Below are 26987 nucleotides of genomic sequence, written 5' to 3' on the forward strand. Positions count from 1 at the left end.
CATCCCAGTCACCCAGGCAACCTGGCCAACAATCCCCACCCAGCTGGAACCCTCATCGTAACATGAGTGCGTCCCAGTCACTTTGACAACTGGTCCAGTGCTCTGTTTCGCCATTTGAGGCAGCTCCTTCTGCATCATCTCCACTGTTGCCTGCCAATTAGCCTAATCCATTCCTCCTTCCAGCTTGGGGGGGGGGAGCAACGACTACCATCCTTCGCAAACACGCAACCGCACAACTGACATCTGAGAGGCAAACTGTGGTGGCTTCATGAATTTGGACATGATCTTCCCTTGCACTGTAGATCAACCGCTGGGTTCCAGGCTGAAGGAAGAATGAGGTAGGGTTTCATCTATTTTTAAGTATATATTCAGTGTTTTCAAGAGTGATTTCAGCCCTCATGACAGAGGGGGACTAAAACCTCTTTGGCATGAGCAGAACAGAGGGTGGGCAGGCATTGTGTAAGCTTCTCCATATGTCCCTGCCAAATCACATCAATCCTGACATGCAACATTCCTGCTGTCACCGTGCCAAGCCTTTCTTGAGCAACCATAATATGCAGCGGTTTTGTAACATATACAATTATCTTTGGGCCAGCCTCACAGAGCTACTGGTCACACAGCAACTGCCAAGAAAGCGGGGCTGGCTGCAACCACCTCACATTCACGCTAACCTTCATTTGGGAATCTCTCAGTCCTTATTTGGTTACCTCAGGACTCAGAGAGTGGATTTGTAAACTTATGGGACAGTTGTGAATCATGGAATAGATGTCATATTTAACTTTTCAAAGTAGCCGATATTTTCTCACAATGCACTGTTGTGTGTTGGCTGCAGCAATCCCGCCGCCCGTGAGAGACATTAGTTTTGAGTACACATCCAATATGACTCCAAAAATACCAAGACCCTAAATAAATTTCCTCAGTGTGTTTTTTAAACAGCCCATGTCTTTAAATTGGGAAGTATTATCCATACCCTGCAAAAATAAAGAGATTTAACAGGGAAAAACCCCACCGTTGACTTCTGCATATTTTTAAGATTTAATCATTCCCTTGGTTATATGGAAGCTGGCAGACAGTTTTCACTTGCCTCATGAAAACAGCCCTTCAAAGAAAGTTGTCCTTGGCTGTGGGATGATTCAGAGCCTGACCCTGCTTTTGCTGAAGTCTGTGGCAGAACTTCTTATTGACTTCACAGAGTGGAACAAAAATCAGACTCTTGCATTAATCTCCTAAAGAGGCAAAGGATGGAATGTTATTGGGAATCTGAGCAGGGCAAAGGTGAGGGGCTCAACCAGTGAGACCATCTGCAAAAAACAAAAACCCAAAGAATTGCCATGATTCAGCAAGCTATAGTCCACAGTCTTCTTTCACATGATGCTCAAGAAAAGACCACAACAAAAACAACAGAACAAAGAGTAACAGATGATGAATTAACTTTGGGAAAGGGCATAGTTCAGTGGCCGAATAGCTGCTCTGCATGCTGGGGTCCCAGTTCACTCCCTGGCATCTCCAGGCAGGGCAGTGAATGTTCCCTGTCTGAAAACCACTACCAGTCAGTGTAGTGATTCGGTATAAAGCAACTCTCTGCATTCTATTTGTACTTTGACCCAGCAGATCCTTTACCCTTCACCTTCATGATGGCCACCTCAGATTGAAGAATGAAAAGAGTTTTAATTCAGAATCCAGTTTTGTGTTTCTATCACACACAGCCATGATGGCTACCCTGCCCACACCACTGCACTTGCTGTCCATGACCAGCCACAGCACTGAATATGCATAGGGTGCCTCCATCCCAGGAGGAAGCCTAGACCACCACAACTTCCCTCATGTGAATGTACTCTACATAGATACATCAGTAGGTGTGTAGTATGTGTTTGGAGCAATTTCAGCCGCTTGCCAAATGCACAAATGGAAGGGTATGTGTCTGCATTAGTCGTAGGGAATAGGGCGAGCCCACACAGCACCACAACTGCCTCTCATGTGCTTTAATCAGTGAGGGGGTTTCACTGAACCACACTAAAGGTTGCTTATTTCATCCCTATGCAACCCCACACATCCATGGATTTCTTGCAGTTTCCCTTTTTAATTTTTGGTCACTGTGCCCTCCTATGCACCACAGTACTTATTAACTATGTCTTTTGCTTATTTAGCCAAATAAAATTTTGAAAATAGAATCTGTATTGTATTGCTGTATGGAAAAACACGGGCAATGCAAATACAAATATTCACGAAACGTTCATTAGTTGTTATTCAAAATGCACAGTAATCTGTGCCAATATGGTTAACAGGGCATATAAACCAGTGTCAAGGGGCTGATCATTTTTCTCTCCTTTGGATTATAACAATAGATGTTAATTAGAAATCATTTTCAAAAAAAAATGTAAAATCGAAAGCATTATCATGGTCCATTGGAAAGCAAATATCCATTAGCATTGTGGCATTTGACTGTGTACTACATATATGAATCTGACAAAAGTTAACTCCTCTGATCCAGTCAGGGTCACCTGCAGAGTAATAAGCACATGTGGCTGATGTGGGTGTAGATGCACATCTGGAGTGGTTGTAAGTCTTCATCTTCATTGCCACTCCCAGGCAGGACCAATGGATTGACTAGAAGCATATTTTGATGCATGTAGAGGCATTCTGGCACCCTGTGTCACCAGCTATTGCACTGTGGCAAGCTAGATGAAAGAAAAGCTCTTGTCTTATATCTCAGGAACCAATTAAATCCTTTTAAATTTGTTGGATAAGGTAAAACCCAATAGTAGCCAAATATGAGGCAAATGACCAACAGTCATATATAGGTCATAACTTTCCAAGAATGATTAGGGAACTTCTTTGTAAACAGCTGCTCAGGAGATGAGTCAAAGTGTAATTTTCACTCTTCCCAAAACTCAAAATATCTCATTGAAGGTCCATCCTGAAATCCTACAAAAAAGAAAAATTGCAACAAAGCGCATTCTGGCAAATGAAGCATTCAGCGAGTATCTTAGTCATCTGCTCTCTTTTCCAGACTCCCTGGCGAGCTGATCTTTTTAGCTTTGCTTTTTTTTATGCACTCTTTGCACTCTGACTGGTAATGGCAGCATCATGCAAGTAATGGAAAGATCCACTTCTGAAGGAGCCATTAAGTGCATGTCAGTATTCCATGTCTACATCACTGAGAAGAGCAAGGAATTTACCTTTTGTAGGACTAAACTAGCTTAGCTAGATGAGCTATTCAGTTCATCAGGTTATACAATGGGCTGACAGTTAAAGGGGGAGTTCTTTCCCATTGCTTGTGTTTTTGGTTTTGTCCTTCAGGAAGAAACCAAATTTTTGAGTAATCACTTTCCTCGCAGCCTCCACCTCTAATCCCGAACCTTTCCTTAAAACTGAGGTGCAACAATCAGAAACAGAGCAGCAGAATTCTCAGAGCACTGCTGCTACCATAGACTTGACTTCTCTTCTCCATCACCTTCATTTTGGGGGCTGATACTAGTTAACATTAAGAGGAAGAGAAGGCCAAAATAATTGTGTGCTTCCTTAATCCATGAATGACAACAGGGGAGTTGTATGGAAAAGTAGTGGAAGAGCTCACTTACTACTGCTTCTGCCAGCCACCTTTAAAATCTTTCCCAGCAGAGATCCATCTGTAGTACCCAAAATTAAATATCCTTTACACTATGTCTTTTCCCTCCCCCAATAATAAAAACATTTGTTCTATGTCATCAGCACTTGCCAATCACATATAGCAGGAAAGAACACACTTTTTCCATGTATAAATACTTTAGGGTATAATATCTCTCAAGAGGCTCTCTTCTCTCTTAACCTTCTACCTAAGGAAGTTTGAATCTGTCAATTTTGGTTTTTCTTGGTTTCCATTTCCAGGCTTAGCTTCAGTTCACCACATTTCCACATCCGTTTGCTAATGTTTTGGTGTGGTTTTTTAAAGGTTGGATCTTGAGAATTTAGGCCACATTCACACCCTACATGTAAAAGTGCTGTGATACCACTTTAAACAGTCATAGCTTCCTCCAAAGAATTCTGGGAGGTGTAGTTTGTTAAGGGTGCTGAGAGTTGTTGGGAGACCCCTATTCAACTCCCCATAAAAGCAAAAAACCAACAAACATTTTCAGAATGGTTTTTGTATGTGTTGTAGATTCTACCTGCAATTGGGGAAGAGATGTAATTCTTGGATAATGTAATGGCAGGTCATCCCACTTAGCTTTTGATAACCATCCCATATTCTGATCTAATCTACAAGAGAACAAGCACAACCCGCATAAGTACTACAGGCCGTGTCCAGAAACTGGAAGAAAACACACCACTAGGCACATAAAACACAAAGGTGGAAGAAACCTCTCAATCTAGTTGAAGATCAGCTGAGAAGTGCAGAGTTACAGGTATTTAAAAAGCAAACAAGACTGCTTTGCGGTAATGATGTTTTTCGGGAAAGCGAGATGTTTTGGGAAAACTGACATAGGGCTTTCTTTTTTTGGAAACAAGAACTGGAGCAGTTGCAACATGCTTTACTGCTCTTTCTAAAAAGTGTGAAAACAATGTTTCTTTTCCACAGAAAATTGGGCAAAGGCTGCAACATTTCGTGCCTTAATCAGATGAGTCTGCATCTTGCAAAGGAAAAGTACAAACTTGGAAGTAAACATCCTACTGTTACAGTCACCTCCCATGCCCCATTCTTCCCTAGCAAATGTTTTTCATTCTGAACTGGTTTATTGCACCCATTCCTTTTGCTAATGAGAGCCTATCTGTGTGTGCCTCTCATTTCGGCTTCTAGTCCATTGCCCTTCTGTTTTGCATTCCCTCAGAGGGTTGCCTGCCTTTGTCACTTAAGGCACTTACAGAGAGCTCTAACTACAGGTGTTGGAGGCATATTTAATGCTTCCAGGTTCTGCAGTCCAGAGCTCCTGATCTGATGTCCTATTCAATAATAATAATAATAATAATAATAATAATAATAATAATAATATTTATACCTTGCCCATCTGACTGGGTTGCCCCAACCACTCTGGGTGGCTTCCAACATATATAAAAACATGATTAAACATTTTAAGAAACTTGCCTATACAGTGGTACCTCAGGTTACAGAAGCTTCATGTTACAGACGCTTCATTTACAGACTCTGCTAACCCAGAAATAGTACCTCGGGTTAAGTGGTGCAGTGGCAGCGGGAGGCCCTATTAGCTAAAGTGGTGCTTCAGGTTAAGAACAGTTTCAGGTTAAGAACAGACCTCCGGAAAGAATTCAGTTCATAACCTGAGGTACCACTGTACAGGGCTGCCTTCAAATGTCTTCTAAAGCAGTGTTTTTCAACCTTTTCGGGGCAAAGGCACACTTGTTTCATGAAAAAAATCACGAGGCACACCACCATTAGAAAATGTTAAAAAAAATAACTCTGTGCCTATATTGACTATATATAAAGTAATTCTCTTGAATAGGAATCAAATAAACACAAAGAAAGTATTTTATAATTACTTTATTATGAAATAGTAAGTAAACAGAAATATGAAAAATTATAAAATACTTTATTTTTACATCTTTCGGATTCTTTAATTTTTCCCACGGCACACCAGGCAACATCTCGCGGCACACTAGTGTGCCACGGAACAGTGGTTGAAAAACACTGTTCTAAAGGTTGCATAGTTTCTTATCTCCTTGACTCAGGGGTTATATAACTCCATACCCTTCAACATTTCTCCAATGAAAATAGGGTCATCCTAAGGAAAAGCAGGGCATTCCAGGATCAAATCAGAAACCACAATGGTTTCTGTAAATCCGGGACTGTCCTTGGAAAATAGGGACACTTGGAGAGTCTGATATTGCTATATTTTCTTTTCCTATTTAAATTGATCGGCTGCATGTTTCTCTGCGTCAAATATATTTTCATAAGCTAAAGCAATGATTCCATTCTCCTGTACAACACATAGGGCTGGATCTAGATCTAAGTCATATTTAAAACAGACCCATTGACATCAGGCAGTGAGTCCACATGCACCAACCAGGACTCCCTCTCCCTCTCTCCCTCCCTCTCCCCCTTCTTTCTCTGCTACCCCTTTCCCATAGACATGGGTTGGTTGGACAAGTGTAGAAACTTACAACAAATGAAAACTTGAAGAGGGAATTTGTTACACGCAGAGACTAGATTTTCTTTGGGGGTGTGTGTGGAATTAACAGACTGTTATTGGTATGACAGTCAAGCACAAACTTCAGCATGTTGTTATGTGTTATGTTATTATGTTGCATAGGATCCACCCAGTTTCTCTGTTTGTATATAAGTCTAACTTATATTGAAAGTCCTCTTAAATGTCATTTGAATAATACACGGCAGCTTATTGGGAATGGATATGAGACTGCTTCTAAATGCAGGGTAATTGAAGGTTTTAATTTGGAGGCTGAGGAAGGAGGGGTGAAGAGTAGGAGCTAAGGAACTGAGGTGTCATAGAAGCTGTGATGCAGTTTGTTGTGTGGGCTGCCTCTTCAATCAATCCACATTCATGGTACTCTGGGGGAAAGCAGAATCTGTAACGATCAAGTGGCCATTCTAGTTCTGTTTGCAAGCAAGAGAGAATTGCTTTCCACAGTCAGTGCAATCAGTGTAGTGGCCCCAAACCATGGATCTGCCTTCCAAATAAGATTAGACAGGCAGACTCCTTGCTGAACTTCAGGGGCTTAACCTTCTCCTTTTAAAGTAGTATTGGGTTTTATGATACTTTTTATTGCTTTATTGTCCCATTTTCTTGTTGTTATGCACACTGCTTGGAAATCAAGTGGTATCTAAGTGTTTTAAATAAATAAATAGGCTTAAAGTATAAACAAATCTCAAGCACACTTTAGTCATCATTGCACTAAATGATATATGCTCATAGGGGCTGCAGGATTAGCCATGTAATAAATATGGACATCCTAATAAATAAGTCATTTAATCCATCCTGATAAATAAAGCATTTGACACCGCCCCCATTAGATTGCTTGTATGGAAGAGCCAGCTCAGCCCAGTGAATGAGAAATACTGGTAGCTGTATTATTTATTTATTATTATTATTTATTAAATTTGTGTACCGCCCTAATTTATTAAATTTGTGTACCGCAGGTCATAGGGTGGTTCCCAAGATAAAATCACAATATAAAAACACAAAATGCATTATCAAAAGAAGAAGAACCCAATAACACCCCCTTCCACCTAAGGTGGTCCTACCAAAGTCCTTTGGTCATCAATGGGACTCAAATTAGTCACGGATATTTGTTCTATTGATAGGGGCAGACTTGGGTAATCTTTCATACTATAGCGCCCTGTGCAAGGCCAAAACTTGGTACCCTCCCATGGGGCTTCTCAATTTTGTGCCCCCTCGCTGAGTGCCCTGTGCAGGGGAACCACCCACACCACCCTAAATCTGGTAGTGCTCTTGATTTCAATAGGACATAAATGGCACAATCTCTTACTGGAGAAAGTTAATTAACTAATATGATTAGAATGATTTATCAGACAATTTATTTCATTGTCCAGCCTTTAGCAAAAACTTTATCCAGGATACTGTATATATATATATATTAATATTCTTTAAGTAATATTAGTTTCATACCAATATAGAAAAGTGGTCCCAAGAAAAACAGTCAGTTTGGGGGGGGGAGGGGAGGAAATCACATCTCATTTTATTTCATGAACTGTCAGACTAGCCTAATGTGCTTTTTCATATGCTTATTCTTCGCAATTCTTAAATATCATTATGGGAAATCATTAGACTTGATTTTTAGGATGGAGAAATATGTTTCAGAAGGAACAAACCTACTTCTGTCAAAATGGCATCTTCTTTACCCCAAGCCACTGATCCAAACATTCATACTTTTGCCTATTTTTTAATGTCAGATTGGATCAGAATCCTTATTTTTACAGTCTTCAGTTTGAAAAAAGTGGTGCCTCAGGAATATTATGACGCCTTGCAGTTTTTTTTATAGACTATGTAAGAATTTTTGTTTTTTTCACTTTCAAGAGAACTTTTTGACATATCACAGTAAGCAAACTTTCCAATAATAAGCTCTGTATCCTAGCAAAAGTTCACTTTATATTGCTGATGAGCAAAACAAACCATGATGAGAAGTACATTCTGTGAAAAACAAAACAAAATGCAGTTGTATATCACCCCAGTCTGGCACAGCAAGGTATCCTTTCTGATGCAATCTCATTGAGAGTGTTTCATATTTAAAAATTAATACCCTTCAGGACAAGGCTTAAGAATGCAATACACATCCATAACCCTCTGTTTTGATTTCCTAAATGCATGTAGAAAATAAATACTTTAAAATGTTTAGCAAGTCATGCAGATGAGGAACTATAATGATTTGCAATGTATATTCTGAACAATAATAAAAAAGCCAATTATTATCACATTCACATAGTGCTATACCAGCTGCGCTGGCTCCCGGTGGAGTACAGGATGAGGTTTAAAGTGCTAGTTTTAACCTTTAACGCCCTATACGGCCTAGGACCCTCGTACCTACGGGACCGCCTCTCCTGGTATGTCCCACGGAGGACTTTACGGTCTTCAAACAAAAACATCTTGGAGATCCCGGACCACAGAGAGGTTAGGCTGGCCTCAACCAGAGGCAGGGCTTTTTCAGCTGTGGCTCCAATCTGGTGGAATGCTCTGTCACAAGAGACTAGGGCCCTGCAGGACTTGACATCTTTCTGCAGGTTCTGCAAGACAGAGCTGTTCCACCAGACCTTTGGCCAGGGCACAACCTGACTTCCTCCTTTGGCAATCTTCACAGAACTCTAGCCCAAAGGTTGCCATTAATCTGATTTGAACTGATTTTATAATGAAATGATTTTAGGATGTTGTATCATTTTATTGTTGTTAGCTGCTCTGAGCCCGTCCGGCTGGGGAGAGCGGGATATAAATAAATTATTATTATTATTAGTAGTAGTAGTTATCTACACAGAGTTTGAATAACCCTTGTTAGCCACTAGTTTTCTTCCACAGCACCTTCCTAATGCAAGGAGGAGGTGGGGCGCTTTGTATTCCACAACCACAGTCATCTGCCTGAAAGTTCAAAAGACACCTCTTTCTCCCTATCACTTTTGGCACTAGGTCAGCAACTGAGTAGCCTGAAGGCATTTCCCAGGGAATTGGATTTGGTCCGGGAGACTCAGCTTCTTTGCTCCTTAGAACAGGAGCAGGAAACATTCCACCACCAGACTAAATTTCCTTAAAACTGAGGAATCTGTTTTCACCCGCTCTATTCTACAGTATCCCTAGAACATGGGTAGGCAAACTAGGGCCCGGAGGCCAGATCCAGCTGAATCGCCTTCTAAATCCGGCCCACAGACGGTCCAGGAATCAGAGTGTTTTTACATGAGTAGAATGTGTCCTTTTATTTAAAATGCATCTCTGGGTTATTTGTGGGCAATAGGAATTCGTTCATTTTTTTCTTTCCAAAATATAGTCTGCCCCCCCAAGGTCTGAGGGACAGTGGACCAGCCCCCTGCTGAAAAAGTTTGCTGACCCCTGCCCTAGAACATCTTTCCATGAGCCAGCAAATATTTGGGTAAAGGGCTTAAGGATATTTCATTCTCCTCAACTTAATGCCTTCTCTTTCCTTCACTCCTTGGCTGAAATCTATGCCAGGATGTGATCTGATTTGGATTTCACTCCTGGTACCTTCCTGCTCCCATGTGCATGAGGGCTTTCAAAGGCTTAAAGATTTTTTTTCTACTCAATTAGCTGTGTACTTTAACTAATAAACTAACCAATTATTCCATTAAAAAAGCTCGATACTAAAGAGGCTCATTCCTTTCATAGGCCTCACACTCCAGAATCTCATTCCTGTGTAGTCCAACTCTTAAAGAGAACTCTGCTGTACACAAACATACAGATCTAGATATTACAATTTATTACCCCCTCCCCTCTAATTAATATCAAAACACAATAGTAAACAATAGTAAAAGCAGTTCAAAACAACTTAAGATTTCAAAAAAGCGTGTTGTGAAAATCTCAAGCGTCAAAAGCCAGGGTGAACAGGTAGGTTTTCAACATTTGCTGAATGCTGCGTAAGGAAGGTGCAGATGTGGGGAGAGAGTTTCCTCACTTAGTCGCTGCCACAGTGTATTACCTCAAAATGTAAGTGTGTATACTATAATTGTGTATACTGTATGCACACTGTATAGGACTGCCAAGCATTTAGGCATGGGGAATACAGTGGTACCTCGGGTTAAGAACTTAATTCATTCTGGAGGTCCGTTCTTAACATGAAACCGTTCTTAACCTGAGGTACCATTTTAGCTAATAGGACCTCCCACTGCTGCCGTGCCACCACCGTGTGATTTCTGTTTTCATCCTGAAGCAAAGTTCTTAACCCGAGGTACTACTTCTGGGTTAGCGGAGTCTGTAACCTGAAGCGTCTGTAACCTGAAGCATCTGTGACCTGAAGCATCTGTAACCCGAGGTACCACTGTATTATAATGCCAGCACTTTTGTTCCATTTTCTAATGTTTCTCTCCCACTGCAGTAGCTGTTGTGTTATGGGACTGTGACTTTTTGACCAACGTACCGGCATGTCAGACAAAATTCCATTCACAGCTGAGGGTTCTGTGTGACACAGCAACAGATGTCACTGGACAATGTCGCTACTTCCCCACCCTTTCTGCAGATGTCTGCTTCTGTTCTCCTATGATCCCCCTCCATGAAAACAGCAGGAAATAAATATATGCCAATATATATGCCCCAAATTTCATCACTTTACTCCCACAATCTTCCAGGTTAAGGGGAATGCAAATGGATTCCCCCCCCCCATCATCAAACAACACTAAAAGGAGTGCTAAACATGTGCTATATTCCATTAGTTTTATGGAAGTGGCTTTTACATCATGTAATTAACAGTTCGGAAAACAAAAAAATTTTTTTCCTTCCAGTAGCACCTTAAAGACCAACTAAGTTAGTTCTAAGAACTAACTTAGTTGGTCTTTAAGGTGCTACTGGAAGGAAAAAATTTTTTTTGTTTTGACTATTTTTTTGTTTTGACTATGGCAGACCAACACGGCTACCTATCTGTAACTGGAAGTTAGGAAAACAGGAAATGGAATAAATGGATGTGTGAATGCAGCCTAAGTCCCATTCTGCAGCGTTCACTGGGCAGTGCTTAAGCATGGTTTTCCTTTCCTGCCTTGTTTTGCTATAATTCTATTCCTGTTCCGTGCTTCACATTCTCACTTCAGTACAAATGTTAACCTCTATTAAATATATTAGGTTATATTTGATTATATCGATTCTTTCCCCTACATGTTCTTCATGCATTTATAACATAGATTTTTAAAAAATATAAAAACCACCCTCATATTATCTGATGCTCACACCCATAAGAATAATTCTGACACACCTAATTAAATCCTGTAAACCACTTTTTATGCATCTTTCCAGCTTACGCAGGCCCTTTCTCACTGTGGACATGATTTATGACCCCCCCCCTCCATTCCCCTTGTAATTAAAAAAAATCTATTTTTGTCCATTTCTATTCTAGGCATCATTCAGTTGCAGATAAATTTTATATTCTCCTCATGAGTACAGCTGTGAGAAGAGTTTACTGTATTTAAATAATGCCAAAACCATTGGCTTTAATTTACATAGTTAATGCCAAGGTCATGTTTTACTGCTGTGTGTGAATGTGAGCTATTTCCAGAGTCATTACTATTGGTTAGGTGTGGCTATGGCCAAAAAACACTGACAGAAGATCAGTGCAAATGCTGATTAACAGTTCCAATGAGAAAAAAATATGATTTCTCACAGACATAATTGACTTGTGCTATGCTCAGTGAGCACTTGATAAATACATTTTCTTCTCAGTTTGTCACTGAGAATTGTGGGACTGGAGTTATCCTGTCCTCCTGGCCTGGATGTTGTCTCCAGCTCTGCTCTTTGATCCAGTGTTGGGTGGGAGAGGCAAGAGTGCTTCAGAGATGGGACTGCTTTTTCTCAAGGGCCTAAGAAGACATCCTGGATTAGTACAGCATCATGTTCTCACAGTGGCCAACCAAGTTACCTGAGGGAAACCTGCAAGCAGGCAATTTCTACTCCTGCAGTTTCAAGTGACTGATATTCCAGAAATACTGCCTCAGACTGTGGGGACAGAGCAGCCACGGGCTTTAAGCAATATAATTAAGAACTTGTGCTTAAGCTTGCTTTCTCCCTCTTCTCTCCTATTCCTTTTTCCTTAAGTGCCATGTATTTTTTAATATTCTGGGTCTGATGGCAAGAACCACCTCAGAAATGATTTTTGCACATTACTCTGAGAACTCCCCCACTTTTTTTTACTACAAGGTAAAATGGTAAAGGACCCCTGGACGGTTAAGTCCAGTCAAAGGCAATTATGGTAGTGTGGCGCTCATCTTGCTTTCAGGCCAAGGGAGCTAGTGTTTGTCCACAGACAGCTTTCCGGGTCATGTGGCCAGCATGACTAAAGCGCTTCTGGCGCAACAGAACACTGTGATGCACAGAAATGCCGTTTACCTTCCCTCCACAGTGGTACCGATTGATCTACTTGCACTGGGATGCTTTCAAACTGCTAGGTTGGCAGGAGCTGGGACAGAGCAATGGGAGCTCACCCTATCAAGGGGATTCGAACCACTGACCTTCTGATTGGCAAGCCCAAGAGGCTCAATGGTTTAGATCACAGCACCACCCGTGTCCTTTACCTTTACTATAAGCTAAAGTAAAAATGCTGTAAAGGAATAAATAAATTTTAAAAAGTGAGCAACCTAAGCCTCAAAATTCTATGCTTGCACAAGCCTGGGAGAAAAAATGGGACTTTCATAGGAACCCAGGAAGTTGCCTTATGCTGAGTCAAACTAGTGGTCTATTCAACTCAATATTGTCTACACCGATGGGTACGGTTGCTCCAGAGTTTAAGGAAGAAGTATTCTCCAATGCTTTGAGTAGCTTTATAAGCAGAAAATATTTAAATGAGACATATTTTCTATTTTACAATTGCAACCCTAAAGTGCACCAGCTATGGTAGGATATCAACCACAATATCCTATGCCCCACTAGAATAACCTCTATGAGGCCATAGGATTGCAGCCTTGTCGTATTTATATTGTTCTATATTGTTCTAACTTTTTGTAGTTGTTGTAAAAGGGAAGCAAAGAGATTTTTCCACACTGAGAAGAACATTGGCTAATCCAAGAAGTCTAAAGAATTCAGGCAAGCCTTAAATGAGATTACTCTGAGACGCTGCTTAAGATGGGTTAGGAGACAGGCGTGCACGCCAGCAAGCCTCTACAAACATTTTAGCGCATGTATCCAATAAGTATTTCCTAACTGGAGAGTAAATAGCTTAATTTGTTTCCCGGCAGTGTTTTCATAATGTCAAACGACATCACTATTTCCCTTTGAAAAATCTCTGGGAAGAGGGTTGGTGCATTCAGATAAATTGAAGCATGTTGAGCTCTGCTTGCTGCACGCTTGAGGGAAAATAAACACACATAACTTAATGCACACACAAAATGTCCCTCTCCTCATTTTGTCTCTGCCAATAAATTTGTGAAGTGCCAAATCAGTAGAACAATCACTCAATAGCACTGAGTAGTTTAGTCATCCATATTGCAGGGGTGGAAATACATACAGTATTTTAGGGTAGAAGCTAGGAATATGGATGTTTTGAAAGGAGTGACAATTTGAGAGCAGAAAAGTAATTTTTGATCTCAATTTGCTGTGGATAATCTCTGTAGCAGGGCTAATTCTGTCACAATTGTTCCAAAATAACGTAACTGGCTAGAACGGGAACCCCCAATGTGGCACCCTCAGATACTCCCATAGTGCCCACCCAAACCCCCTGCCCCTTCCAATTTTGTTTAAAAATTTGGAGTGGTTTTGCCTAGGTTTGACATATTTCAAAAAGTGAAAATCTTGACACAAAAGTTGAGTTGTTGAGCTTTTTTGGGCAAAGTTGCTGAGTGTTTTGGGTTTTTTTGGGTTTTGCCAAAAGTTGTTGAGTTTTTTGCCAAAATCTACACTTCCTACATAGGTTGCTATATGTCTGGATTTCCCCGGAAATTTCAGTAATTTCCACCCGGACACTGTTTCTGACTGCCGTATTCCAGCTATGTCTGGGATGTATAGCAACCCTAGGTTTCTTGAAGGGGAGGGAGTGTTGGCTGCTGTTTGATTGTCAGTTTTATTTGTTTTGAGGTACATGCCAGTGTTTTACTTGTATTTTTGGAGGGGGGCAGCATTCTGAGCATTGCCAGTTATTCTTCTGTGCGATGGATATTTTGTGGTGCCCGTAACTTAGATTTCCTAATGTTCTACCAAGGCAAAAAATATTGGGGAACCTGGACTAGAGAGTTGGATTTTGACTGGAGATGCTTGTATTCAAATACTTGCTGAGCTTTGAAGCTCACTTGGTAACACCTCAGTAAGGTAGTGTCTCTTAGCCCAACCTACTCTGTAGGTAGGGAGCCTGTGTGGCTGATTTTACAGCGGACAGCTCTCTATTAGAAAGGCTGTCTAATCCATGTCCAGCTTAAAGATAAAGAACAATTGGATAAAACAGTTGCTGGGTAATCAAAACATGCTACTCTGAAATTCATAAAGGAAAAGGGGTAATTCATTCATTTATTTATTTATAGTATTTCTATTCAGCTTTTCAGGCAGTCCTGATATTTCAGTATCATTGGAAATGAAGACAAGTGCAGTTGGTTGGATCCTCCGCACCAATAGTTTGTCATCTCTCTAGTTTGTCATCTACATAGCTGTATCAAAAAGCACAAAGCAAGATCATTTATTTATACCATTCTGAATCCCGTGCCTTAAGAAAACCTTAAGATAGTGGATATGAAAATGAAGCAAAGTAGAAGGAGAATTGCAGGAATTATTATAAACATAAAAGGTTTAATTTCTCTCTCTGGTTGATTCATCTAAAATGTTGTGTGTGTGTGTGTTTGCGTGTATGCATGTGTGGATATTCCTTGAACATCTGTGAAATTCGAAAAGATTCTGAAAGTCCTCTTCAAAGTATGGGAATTAGTGGCTTGAATTCTTTTTTTTAAAAAAAACGTTTTCATCCTTTTGCATCTGTTCAAACAGCTGTGGATGTGGTGAGTCGGAAAGGGTGAGGCAAGTCATCAGCCGTCCCTCTGAAGAACAAAGACGAGCTGCCTTGCTAGGATGTGGTTCTGTTAAAAGGTAGTTGTCATCTTCCCACTGGCATGAGATTTGAGGAACCCAAAGTCACCCTGAAGCCAGATTTCCTGTGTCACAGAGCTCAGGTCTAAAATCAGTACTTACTACTGAGTCACAAGGCTGGTATATGTATGTGAGCAAAACAATCATTTGGGTCTGGCTCATAATTACTTACATTGCTTGAGGAACAGGAAGGTTAGGTAGGGTACCCTAAATTTCTCCAGTCCACAGAGTCATGGCTGTGTTGCCTAACATGCACGGAGCAGTGCATAGCTTTACCAACTTCATCTCTAGGAATGCAACATAAGAAGAGGCCTGCTAGATCAGGCCAAAGGAGCATCTATTCCGGCATTCTATTTTCACTGCCTGTGAGAAACCCACAAGAAGGACATGGGAGTGACAGCATCAGAAGCCTAAGTAGCTTCTGATACTGGAGACAATATTTTGGCCAGCCCTTCATTATACAAGTACATAAATCAATTTCTGCAGACTAAAGAATGGGTAAAACAACAAGACCATAACACCAATGGCTTCAAGTTACAAGAAAGGAGATTCCAACTAAACATACAGAAAACAACTTTCTGACAGTCAGAGCATCTGTCAGGGATGCTTTAGCTGAGATTCCTGCATTGCAGGCAGTTGGACTAGATGACCCTTGGGGTCCCTTGGAACGCTACAGTTTTATAATTCTATTAAATACCATAAAGAAATACAAAATAATCACCAGTTACTGTCTCATCTAGAGGAGAAAGCATGCTAAACAACAGAACAGGATTGTTGCATAAATGAGTCTTCAAGAGACATCTGAAGGTTAACAGTGAGGATACCTGCTGAATCTCTGCTGGAAGAATGTTCCACAACACCAGATCAATTACATGAAATGCCTTCTTTGAGGCTGTACACACAAGTCACCCAGTTCATCCGTTTGTAACAGGCAGCTGACCCTGGCAGTAGAAATCTAGACAGATTTGCTGGCAACCCTACCTGCTTTCTAAAAAACTCAGCTCTATAATTGGTAAAAATTAAAAAATAAAAAATAAAAAGGTAAAGGGCCCCTGGATGGTTAAGTCCTCTCAAAGGCAACTATGGGGGGTGCTGAGGGCTTGTCCACAGAGAGCTTTCCGAATCATGTGGCCAGCATGACTAAACCACTTCTGGTGCAATAGAACACCATGACAGAAACCAGAAGGCACACAAACGTTGTTTACCTATTTATCTACTTGCACTGGTATGCTTTCAAACTGCTAGGTTGACAGAAGCTGGGACAGAGCAACGGGAGCTCACCCGGTTGCAAGGATTCGAACCACTGAACTTGCAATTGGCAAACCCAAGAGGCTCAGTGGTTTACACCACAGTGCCACCCACGTCATAATAATAATAATAATAATTTATTCCCCGCACATCTGGCTGAGTTTCCCCACCCACTTTGGGTGGCTCCCAATCGAATATTTAAAACACAATACAGCACTATGTATTTCTATAATTGAAATACATCTATTTGGCTTAGTGATTGATTGCATTATGATGGCAATGCTCCTTTGTCTAGGCAACTAGATGACCAGATGCATATTTATACAATTTGTATAATGGCTAGAATGGCAGGTTTTAAATACATAATTAATTATTATACTCCAGTGCTGGAATGGTCCATTAACTTTATTTTTTATGCTTTGCATAAGAGAATTGTTGGTTCTAGTTTCTGTCCCCACCCCCCTTTGGGATTTCTTTCTAAGCCAGCTAACAAAGAACTTAGAAACCAGAAGGTTTTTTTGCTTTTTAGTGTCTGGAATCCAGCAAGGAATTGCATGAATTTGGAATACCTTTTTGGGGGAGGGCATCCTTCCACAGTTCATGGATAAGCCTATAAATGGCTTCTAGTCGTAATGGCTGTATCAGCTTGGTTGGGTTCTTAAATCTGGGGGGGGGGATCTTTTTCATGGTCCCACTGCTGGGGAAGACACATCACTGCTGGGGAAGACACATAGGGGCATCTCTGTAGTGGATGGCTCTATGGAGGTCTTAAAACTGATAATGGAATCATAGAATTGTAGAGTTGGGAGGGTCATCTATTACAACCCCCTGCAATGCAGGAATCTCAGCTAAAGCATCCATGACAGGTGGCCATCCAGCCTCTGCTTAAAAACCTCCAAGGAAGGAAAGTCCCCCACCTCCCGAGGGAAACTGTTCCACTGTCAAACAGCTCTTACTGTCAGAAAGTTCTTCCTGATGTTTAGTCAGAATCTCCTTTCTAGGAACCTAAATTCATTGGTTTGGATCCTACCCTCTGGAGCTGGAGAAAACAAGCTTGATCCATCTTCCATGTGACAGCCCTTGAGATATTTGAAGTTGGCTATCATATCTCTCAGTTTCCTATTTTCCAGGCTAAGCATCCCCAGCTCCTTCAACCCCTGTGCACCACTTTGATGTTATTGGATGGTATATAACTATTAATAAATAAATGTAAAATTAATTTTGAAAGGTCTTGCCCATCCCCATCAGTGGTGATGGGGTATTCTGATCATTACAAATATGCTTTAGAAGTTTGCTGCCATGATGTTCCTAGTCATACATTATTTGGAAGGGCTCAATGTTATCCTTTCTCTTCCTTTCTTTTTTCCATTCTTTGGCATGCCCTCCTGTTCTCTGATGTCCTGAGAATGGACACTTGCCAAGTCGTTCCTTCCAAACACATTAGTTTGTATCATTCATCATGCAACATGCCACAAAGCTGATAGCCCAAGTATGAAAGGCAAACAATGTCAGGGTGTTCACAGGGTAGAAACTACACTTCTTAAATTGAATCCATGTTCTTTTTTAACCCTCTCAAACGCAGTACGTTTGTTGCCATAGTAATGCTTCCTAATCTGTCCAAAATGTATTCCTAGGATGACACCCAGTGGCCAGGTCAATTAACAACACTACATTTTGTTTAGTTCATTCTTTTCTTGCTGCCAATAATTGTATATATGTAGAGATATGTCAGACCTTCCAGATAAAATTCCACTTCAACTATCAGCCAGCATCAAGTTTTCTCTGAAATGCTGAAGGCTCCATTTTCTCTAGATTCTTTTTTTTTAGAAAAGAGTCTGAGCTTGATTATATTTAAGAAAAAACAAATCACAAGAAAATTCACACACACACACAAACACAATATTCTAACCAAATGCATGCAGAAAATGATCTTGCTAGTTCTTCTACAAAAACAAGCATGCTGCTGCAGCAGCAGTGCACTAAGCTATGTCGAGGAAGACTCCTTCTACATCACCAGCAGCAGACAAGTGAAAACAAGCAGTCATTTTTAATTTGATGCTGTTAAAGGGTTTGCATGGCTTCCACCCATTTCTATCCTCCTAGATTTTCATGGTCAATTTTTTGGGGGTGGCATAATTAGGAAGGTAAGAATCATTCTGCACTTACATTATTGTAGACTATGGCATCATTTTGATGGAAGAAAGCACAATGCTACGGTTTAAAAATAGAGCCTTGTAATATTCCTTGCGTTATTCTAGCAGATCTAGGTGACTGCATGTTCAGTGAGAGGACCATTCTGTCTTATTACTTATAGAGCCCTCTCCTCTCACCTTTGCCATGGACATGGCAAGAGTAGTGAGATTTTACTGAAAGGATCTACCCCCAGCTTACATTTTGTGGAAGGTAAGCATGGGGCTTCTGTGTATAAATAGCTGTGCTCTCACATACTGTTCCACATAAATTCTTCACTATCAGCTTATGCAGAAGACCCATTCTCACTTTCCACCATATGCATGGAGTTTGAGAGCAGGGCTAGCATATAAAATCTCTCTCCTTCTCCACTCACTGCATGAGTAGCACTGCCAAGAAACCCATCCATATAAGAAGGGAATCCCTCAATTGCAGTCAATAGTCTGCACTTCTTGTTACCCAACGATTACCTTAATTATGAGAATCTAAAGTGCCACTCTCTTTTAGGGTCCCCAAAGGTAGAGGACAGATTCCAGGTTGTGGTGTGGAGGCACATGAGGTCACCATCTTGCTGAAACTAAGCAGGTCTGGGTCTGCTCATTATTTGGATGAGTGACACCCTGGGAACCATATGTATACTACCTTGGCCTCTGATGGAAGAATGGCACTATAAACATATAATAAAAGAATCACATGCACTCTGATCATTTTTAATCACTTGACAGCATGGTTGCATAGGTAGTCTTTCTGTTTTGCGAAACATGTGTCGCAAGTGAATTTCTGAAAAGGGAGGGAGGTGCAGAAAATCCTTAAGGAGGAAAGTGTGTGTCCTTTAGAATTTCCCTGCATTTTATTGCAGCTTTCTTCTTGGAAACCAAGATAGATTTCATTGTAAAGGAATCAATGCCAACCTTCTCTCTGTATTGATTTCCAAAGGTTAAGTCTGAATGACAAGATTAATTTTAAACTTACTGAATGTAGCAAAGAAGAGTCTCAACTCCATCATCTCTCTCCCTCTTCTGGTTGGCTTGGGCTACAATTTGGATTTTTTTTTTTAAAGAGCTTTGTAATTGGTCTCTTACCGCTTTTCCCCTTCAGCATCCATATGCAGATCAGTATCTTCATATTTATTGATCCCAGTTTTATTGATTCCATCTTCAAGGGAGTTCTGGGCAGTAGACATGGGTCACCCAGCCACCATTTAAGCTTCACACTATCAACAGTCCTTTGGAGTAAGTTCAGCATAAAGTGAATCCTTGGTCCAGGACCACACGTTAAGCTTCAGAGGTATGAACCCAGATTTTCCCAGTCCAATACTGACATTCTGTCTACTGCCCCTACCTATGCTGGTCCAATACAATTTGCTGCCTGAAGCAGAACCCAAACTACACTGTTTCCTGCCTGTACTGTCGGCTACACCCTGCAGCACAAGGCAGGCCCTGTACTAGGGTCAGAGGTTGATGTGAACCTCTCTAGTTTGCACTTTCTGAAACAATATGTGACTCCAAATGAAGTCATCCTTCAAAATTCACACTTCTCTGAATTTTGTGTAGCAGTTCTTCAACCAAATAATCTGCACACAAATTTGTACATTAGGAGAAAGTGTAAAATGCATACATTTGTGGGAAATAGCATATAAAAAGCATAGTATATGGCAAAATTGCTTGCAAAGATGTGTATATTCGAGGGAAAATTGCACAAACATGCCAGCAAATTTTCATGATGAGTTTTGAAATAAATAAATCATAAACTAATGCATCCTTACCCTGTCCCACACACGTTTCATAGAGGAGTTACTTGCATATCAACTTTCTATATGCCCAAAACTAGTACAGTGTAGTAAGTAACAGCAGATCTAACTTCAGCTTTGAATTATTATTATTATTATTGAATTTATATTCCACCCTATACCCAGAGGTCTCAGCGTGGTTCACAGAACAAAATCAAAATATGAAACCACAAAATATATAATCAAAATAAAAACAACAACCCAATACCCCACAATCCACATTTTAAAAGGGCATGGGATGCCAATCAAATTAACCAAAGGCCTGGTTAAAAAGGAACGTTTTTGCCTGGTGCCTAAAGGTGTCTAATGAAGGTGCCAGGCAAACTTCCCTGGGGAGAACATTCCACAGATGGGGAGCCACTGCAGAGAAGGATCGTTCTCATGTTGCCACCCTCCGGACCTCTAGAGGAGGAGGCACACAAAGGTGGATTTCAGAAGATGATATCAGGGTCCGAGTAGGTTCATATGGAAAGAGGTGGTCCTTGAGGTATTGCAGTCCTGAGCTGTTTAAGTCTTTATAGGTCAAAACCAGTACTTTGGATTGGGCCTGGAAACTAATTGGTAGCCAGTGCAGTCAAACAAGGATCGGTGTAATATTCTCAAACCGTCTTGCTCTGGTGAGCAACCTGGCTATTGAATTCTGCACTAGCTGAAGTTTCTGAACCGTCTTCAGAGCCAAAAAAAGATGAAAAACAAAACTATAAAACAGGCACATAAAATAAAGACTGTCAACTTTATCAGAGCATCATAGTTCCATATTTGCCAGGCATGTGACAACTGTATATGTCATAAAGAAATGCCAAATAATTTAAAAAGTGTCTGGAGATTCTAGTCCTTGTCAAAATCTCAAATTATGTGTGACATTCTACATTATAGCTTTATTCCAGAGTGATTATTTTTTGTGAATAAGGAAAGCTATCTCCAAGCACTCAAATCCATGTGTGGGAGAAAGTCTTTATGAAAACACAGAAAGGATGAAAAGGAATCTAAACGTCATCCAGACCAATGCTCAATAACTTGAGGAGGAACTAACCATTTCTAGTTGATTAGCTGATTTCACCCATCTGCTTAAGTGTGACAAGAAGGAAGATGATGCTCCCCGAAATCTTCATACAGATGTTGAACAGGCTTGGGGGTAGAATAGAAGCTTGTGGCACCCTACAGCTTAACAACCAGGGTGCCAAGGCATAATCAACCATTGACACCCTCTGCAACTGACCTCACAGGTAGAAGCGGAACTTCTGTAATACATTGTGTCTCCTCCCCCTCCCATCTTATGGAACTGGTCCATCTTTTATATTATCAAAACTGCTGAGCCGTTGTGTTTTACACACACACACACACACACACACACACACACACTTAAAAGACTGTCCTCTTTCACTTGTGAAATAATAAAAGTGTGTGTGTGTGTGTGTGTGTGTGTGAGGAATGGCCTAAAAAGGAACATACAAATGTGATGAGAATATAGAGAAAGAAAGAAATTGGTTGGTAAGCCTTCTAAATGATTTCTCCGTAAGTATTCAAAGAACTACTTAACCTGGTGCTCAGGTCAGCTGAGAGAGAGAGGGAGAGAGACTGTCTACATAAAAAGAAAAAATACATACAAATGGTTTATTGAATAAAATGAATTAGTTCATTCATAGATCTTGAACTTCAAACCTTTGGCTGGTAGACAAATCCTGTAATGCTTTGCCAACTATAGAATACAACTTAAAATAGGAGAGAATTCCCTGTATTTTAAACTCACACTTGCTCTTTAACTCACCCCCTTCCTGTAACCTTTTTATGTCAATTTCTTTTTCAGTATTTTACAAGGATCTGTGCATGAATGATGCTCCTGATTTGCAATTAGAGACAAGCCAAACTCCAAGGAAACCAATTAAGGAAAGAATATGCTGCACAATGTATTATAACACATTATGAAAGACAGAATTTTCTACTAAGAATACAGAAGTCATTGGTGGCAGAGTAAAATGTGCACCTTAGCAGCAAAATATCTCTAATTAGCGGTTCTGAAAGTTTAGTACAATGCCCTGTTTCAACACCTAGCTTTTTACTGCAAAAATGCAGTGTACGATTTAAAAGAATTCTTAGAATGGATGCTATAATTACAATATCCAGTTTTTTTGCCAAGAATGTAAGGTCCCACATATTCATCAGTTGTCTTGCTGACAATTTCATTTCCCAGAAGGTGGAAGATGTAACAAGGGAATCATCTCTCTTGGGCCTGAGAGGAGGAGGAACTAGATGACTGGGACCCTTGGGGGGAAGTGATCCTGTCCTCTTGGGTTTCATGATACAGAGGCAAGGGAGAGCTGAATGTAGTTGGACCATAGCTGTCAACTGTCCCTTATTTGGTGGGAAACTCCCTTATCCCAGCGCCGTGTCCCGCTGCTGTCCCTTATTGATGATGTCCCTTAAATTTCCCAGGTTTCAAAGGAAGCAGCTTCTCTCCCTCCCTCCCTGCAGACCAGGGAGGAGGGAGGTTCCAACTGTGTTGCTTGGCTGCTTTGCTCACCCAATAAGGAGTCTAAGAACACCTGGGGGGTGGAGCTTGCATCCCCACGTTGCCTGGGGGACTTGCCTTTGCTCAGCACTTCCCAGCGGAGAGGTGACGGTGGTTTTCCTTGCTGCATCCCCTTTGCCGGGTTGCTGCACTGTGGGAATTACCGCTTGAGGCTTTGTTTGGCTGGTGGCTTGGCTTTCTGCCTTTGGGGTCATAGGGGCTCAGAAGTTGAACATACCTGTGCCTGGAAAATCCCTTATTTTGGCTGCTGGTCCCTTATTTTCGAGGCTGCTGGTCCCTTATTTTCAAATCTGTAAGTTGACAGCTATGAGCTGGACATGCACTCTGGACTTTAAGAAAGCTGGTTTCAAAAAGCTTAAAGAAATACTGGGTAAGATGGCATGGTCAGAAATATTCAAAGAGAAGGGAATCCAAGAGGAATGGGCTTCTTAGAGGTGAAATATTGAAGTGACAAAGGCAGACAATTCCAACAAGAAAGAAAAGTGGCAGGTATCTCAAAAAACCCAACAAAACTTGGTGTGGCTGTATAAGGAACTTACAGATGAGATGAGATGTAAGAAGGGCATGCATAAGAAATAGAGAAAAGGGGAAATAACAAAGGAAGAGTATACATGAATGCCTAACAGTTGCAGGGAGAAGGTCAGGTGGGCCAAACTTCATAATGAACATGGGCTGTATATTTTGACAGAGCATGTATGTTATGCAATGGCTGGTCCCTGCAGACTCGAAGCAAGCAAATGTGGCCCCTCAAAAGGGGTGGGGGGAGACCAAGGGGAGACCAACTGGTGAGCTTGATATTGATACCAGGAAAGCTCCTAGAACAGATAATTCAACAGTGGGTCTGTGAGCACATAGAAAAGGATGTTGTGGTTTATCAAAAACAACTCATGCCAGACAAATTTCATTTTTTTTTTTGATGGGGTTACAAGCTTGGTGGATCAGGGGAATGCTGTGGACATAGTGTATCTTGATTTAAGTAAAGCTTTTGACAAAGCCCCCCACGATATTCTTGTGAGGAAGCTGGTAAAATGTGGGTTGAACAAGGTAACAGTTAGGTGGATTTATAGCTGGTTGACTGACTGAACTCTGACTGGGAATCTGCAGAATGAAGATTGGTCTCAAAGTACAACAAATAAACATTGCACCAATTGGGAGATTCCAAACCAATGGTGCTGGTCTGGGTTTATCAAACTTTCTTAAAAGTTTCAATATTCTTGAGTGCATGCGTCATTGGCAAAAGAGGGCTCTGTGTTCTGAATAGTTGACTCCAGTCCTTTATGTGATTCATTATGAAAAGTAGAGAGGAAAGTACTTTACTATCAGATGAGAATTGCCATGAAGACTACTTGGAGTCAGCTAATTATATATTTCTGCAGAAGCTGCATCAATAGTTTTCAAGAGCCCCTGTTGCTTTTGAGAGGTGACGGAATGAGTCTCAATGTCTCTGCTCTAAAAATTATTTTGTATTAATTTTTAATTTTCAAATTTAAAGAAGTAAAGAAAGGGGGAAACTATTAAAGAGAGAAAAGGAAAAGGAACATTATATATATATGAATAATACTGGATAATATCTGTGGGCCTCATCTAAGCCTGTAATTCTGTATATGAGATGTTTAAAATCCAGTAGAGGAAGCTGCTGATCCAGTCAGACCAATTGGTTGTTGGGCTAATGGCCTAGGCTGCTCAGTGAAGCATCGTATTTTGCATGACTAAAAGAGTGGTCCATGTTTCCATAGTGACAACTGAGTGATGGTGCTCTCCAGGAGGGACAGGCATTCCCCACCACTTCTCTTGTCTTTGTGCCATGTCATCCTAGGATGGAGAACAATAGGTCAAGTGGGGGCTAGTTTTTGGCTGATGATGAGAGGTAGAGACACAGAGTCTTGTCTTGCACTGTGCTGGACTGCACCTATGGTTTGGGGATCTCCTGGAAACCTAATGGGGGAAACAAGATCTGATAAAGTGTTAGTGGTTTGATCCCTTCCATCCTATGCTCAAGTTGTATATATGTATAAATGAAAACATATATGTTACAGTCTCCATTGACTTTCATTCCAAGATAGCTGGGTAAGTACTGGAACCCCCTGGATAATATAAGCCCTCCTTATGTCCAAATAGGTATCTAACATGATATTGACATCTATATGTTCAAATGTAGTCAGGGCAATGAGGTTCTTCGAGATATTCAAGGGTTTTAAAAAACTTTTTATATTGGTATTATTTTCCCCACAATGCACCAGAATGATATCATGACCAAGGCACAGATGGCAGCAAAAACCACTGCAAAAAAGAAAGAACAACACATGCAGGTAGCAAATTGAATATTATTTCTTTGACAATAAACAACTAGGGAACAAACTAAGTACTTAAAAAAAATCATGCCCACAGCCATAATCCATTCAAAAGTCCTGAAATAAATAGGTAATTGAAATAATTCTCAACTGTATGAAGACTGCACATGTCCACCTGTTTTGTGAAATTGATCATTTAGCTCCTGAATTTTTTCAAGATCCTACAACATGAGTATGATCACATTTGAATATATGTGTACATCATAACCGTTTAAAGAGATGCATCCAATAACTAGTAAGATATTGGTGTTCTCTAGACAGTCTATGGCCCGGCATTTTGATTCTGGAGAGCAAAAATATGCAGGTGAAATATGCTTAGGAGATACTACCTATACAATGAGTATTTCTCATAAATAAATATTTGAGTTTAAAGAGCTATTTGAAAATCAATAGCCGCGTTAGCACCTCTTTTAACAGCAGTTGTTTGTATTCCCTAATTTTACTTAACTAGCAATTGTGCATCATGACAGATATTTTTATGTAATAAAAGAACACAAAGTAGGAATACAGACATTTTAGCTGATCCATATAAACTTGGGTGCTAACCAGACTAACAGCTTGATCCTCTGCAAGTGCTCTTAGGCTTGTTGATTTCCATTATTTTAAGTGTAGCCACTCTGCACAGAATTCCTATGTACAAGTCACCATAAACTATATACGTACAGGATAACTTCTAAAAAATGTGTGATGGGAAGAGAATTTACTGTTCCACAATAATTTTATTCCCCAAATCAAAGTCCCCTTTTCTTTTCTCAGACTTGGAAATATTCCCCATGTACTTAACAATTCATTTTTGACAGCCTTTATTTTCATTTTTTGCCCTCTAGAGTACAGAAGCACATTGTTCTGAATTCCTCTTTCACCTTTTTCATCACTCAGATCTTTCGCAGACATATATTTAACATGTTTTTGTATCATACTGTATGCACCAAAGGGCTTTAAACTTTAAAGGCATGCCAAGGGAAAGTTACAGTGTGAACATTGTTAAGTTTCTCCACATCCAGACAGCATGCTAGAATAACAGGCTGCAACCTTAGCTACTGTACGTAAGCCACCGCAGAAAGAGACTTTTAAAAAACATGTTTTCACCTTGTCTTCATTTTCCAGACAGCCAATCACATAGCACTCCTTAGAGCCTGGATCTTTATAGGAAACACATGGGGAAGCCAAAATCATAGTATGATTAAGCATTCGGCTGCAATGCCATCTTCAATTCAACCCAACTCTACCAGTATTGAGCAGGGGGAAATGGCATGGAAGTAAACATATCTGCCCTGGTATTGTTATTGAGCAACATCCAAACATTTCATTACATTGAAGGCCAAATATTTCCCCAAGCTATTATAATGCTGCCCTGAATTTTAAAATTGTGTTTATTGCAATTTTTTTTTTTTTGCCAGTATATCCGCTGAGCACATCAAAACTTAGCTACAGAATTCTGTGCATAAATGAAATAACAGACTGATACACAAGGCACAAAGAAGGGTATTTTCTTGTTTCATCTCAGTGTCTGTATGAGGTTGATCCAAATCTATTGATAACTCTCCGTTTGGGGACAATAAGGGAAAAGGGTAAATGTGATACTTGAAGACCTGTTAGCAACATTATAGGCATCTAAAAAAATGATATCTATCTAAAAAAATGATAAACCAAACAAAAATGGATACCAGCAGACCTAATCTGAGGGATATGAAGAATTAGGATCCAGC

General features: G+C 40.5%; 1 long non-coding RNA gene across 5 annotated transcripts; it reads left to right on the forward strand.

Moving 5' to 3' along the window:
- Positions 1 to 56: 56 nt before the first annotated feature.
- Positions 57 to 22500, forward strand: LOC310852530. Of its 5 annotated transcripts, none has more exons than XR_014568214.1 (7): positions 57 to 338; positions 1612 to 1913; positions 4139 to 4382; positions 13110 to 13187; positions 14628 to 14874; positions 15072 to 15170; positions 22205 to 22500. It is a non-coding gene; the product is annotated as an uncharacterized lncRNA (long non-coding RNA). The 5 variants fall into 5 exon arrangements; XR_014568215.1 differs by having other exon boundaries at positions 4244 to 4382; XR_014568216.1 differs by lacking the exon at positions 4139 to 4382.
- Positions 22501 to 26987: the final 4487 nt, after the last annotated feature.

The sequence above is a fragment of the Podarcis gaigeae genome (genome assembly GCF_964106915.1).
Source record: "Podarcis gaigeae genome assembly, chromosome: 9".
Taxonomy (NCBI): Eukaryota; Metazoa; Chordata; class Lepidosauria; order Squamata; family Lacertidae; genus Podarcis; species Podarcis gaigeae.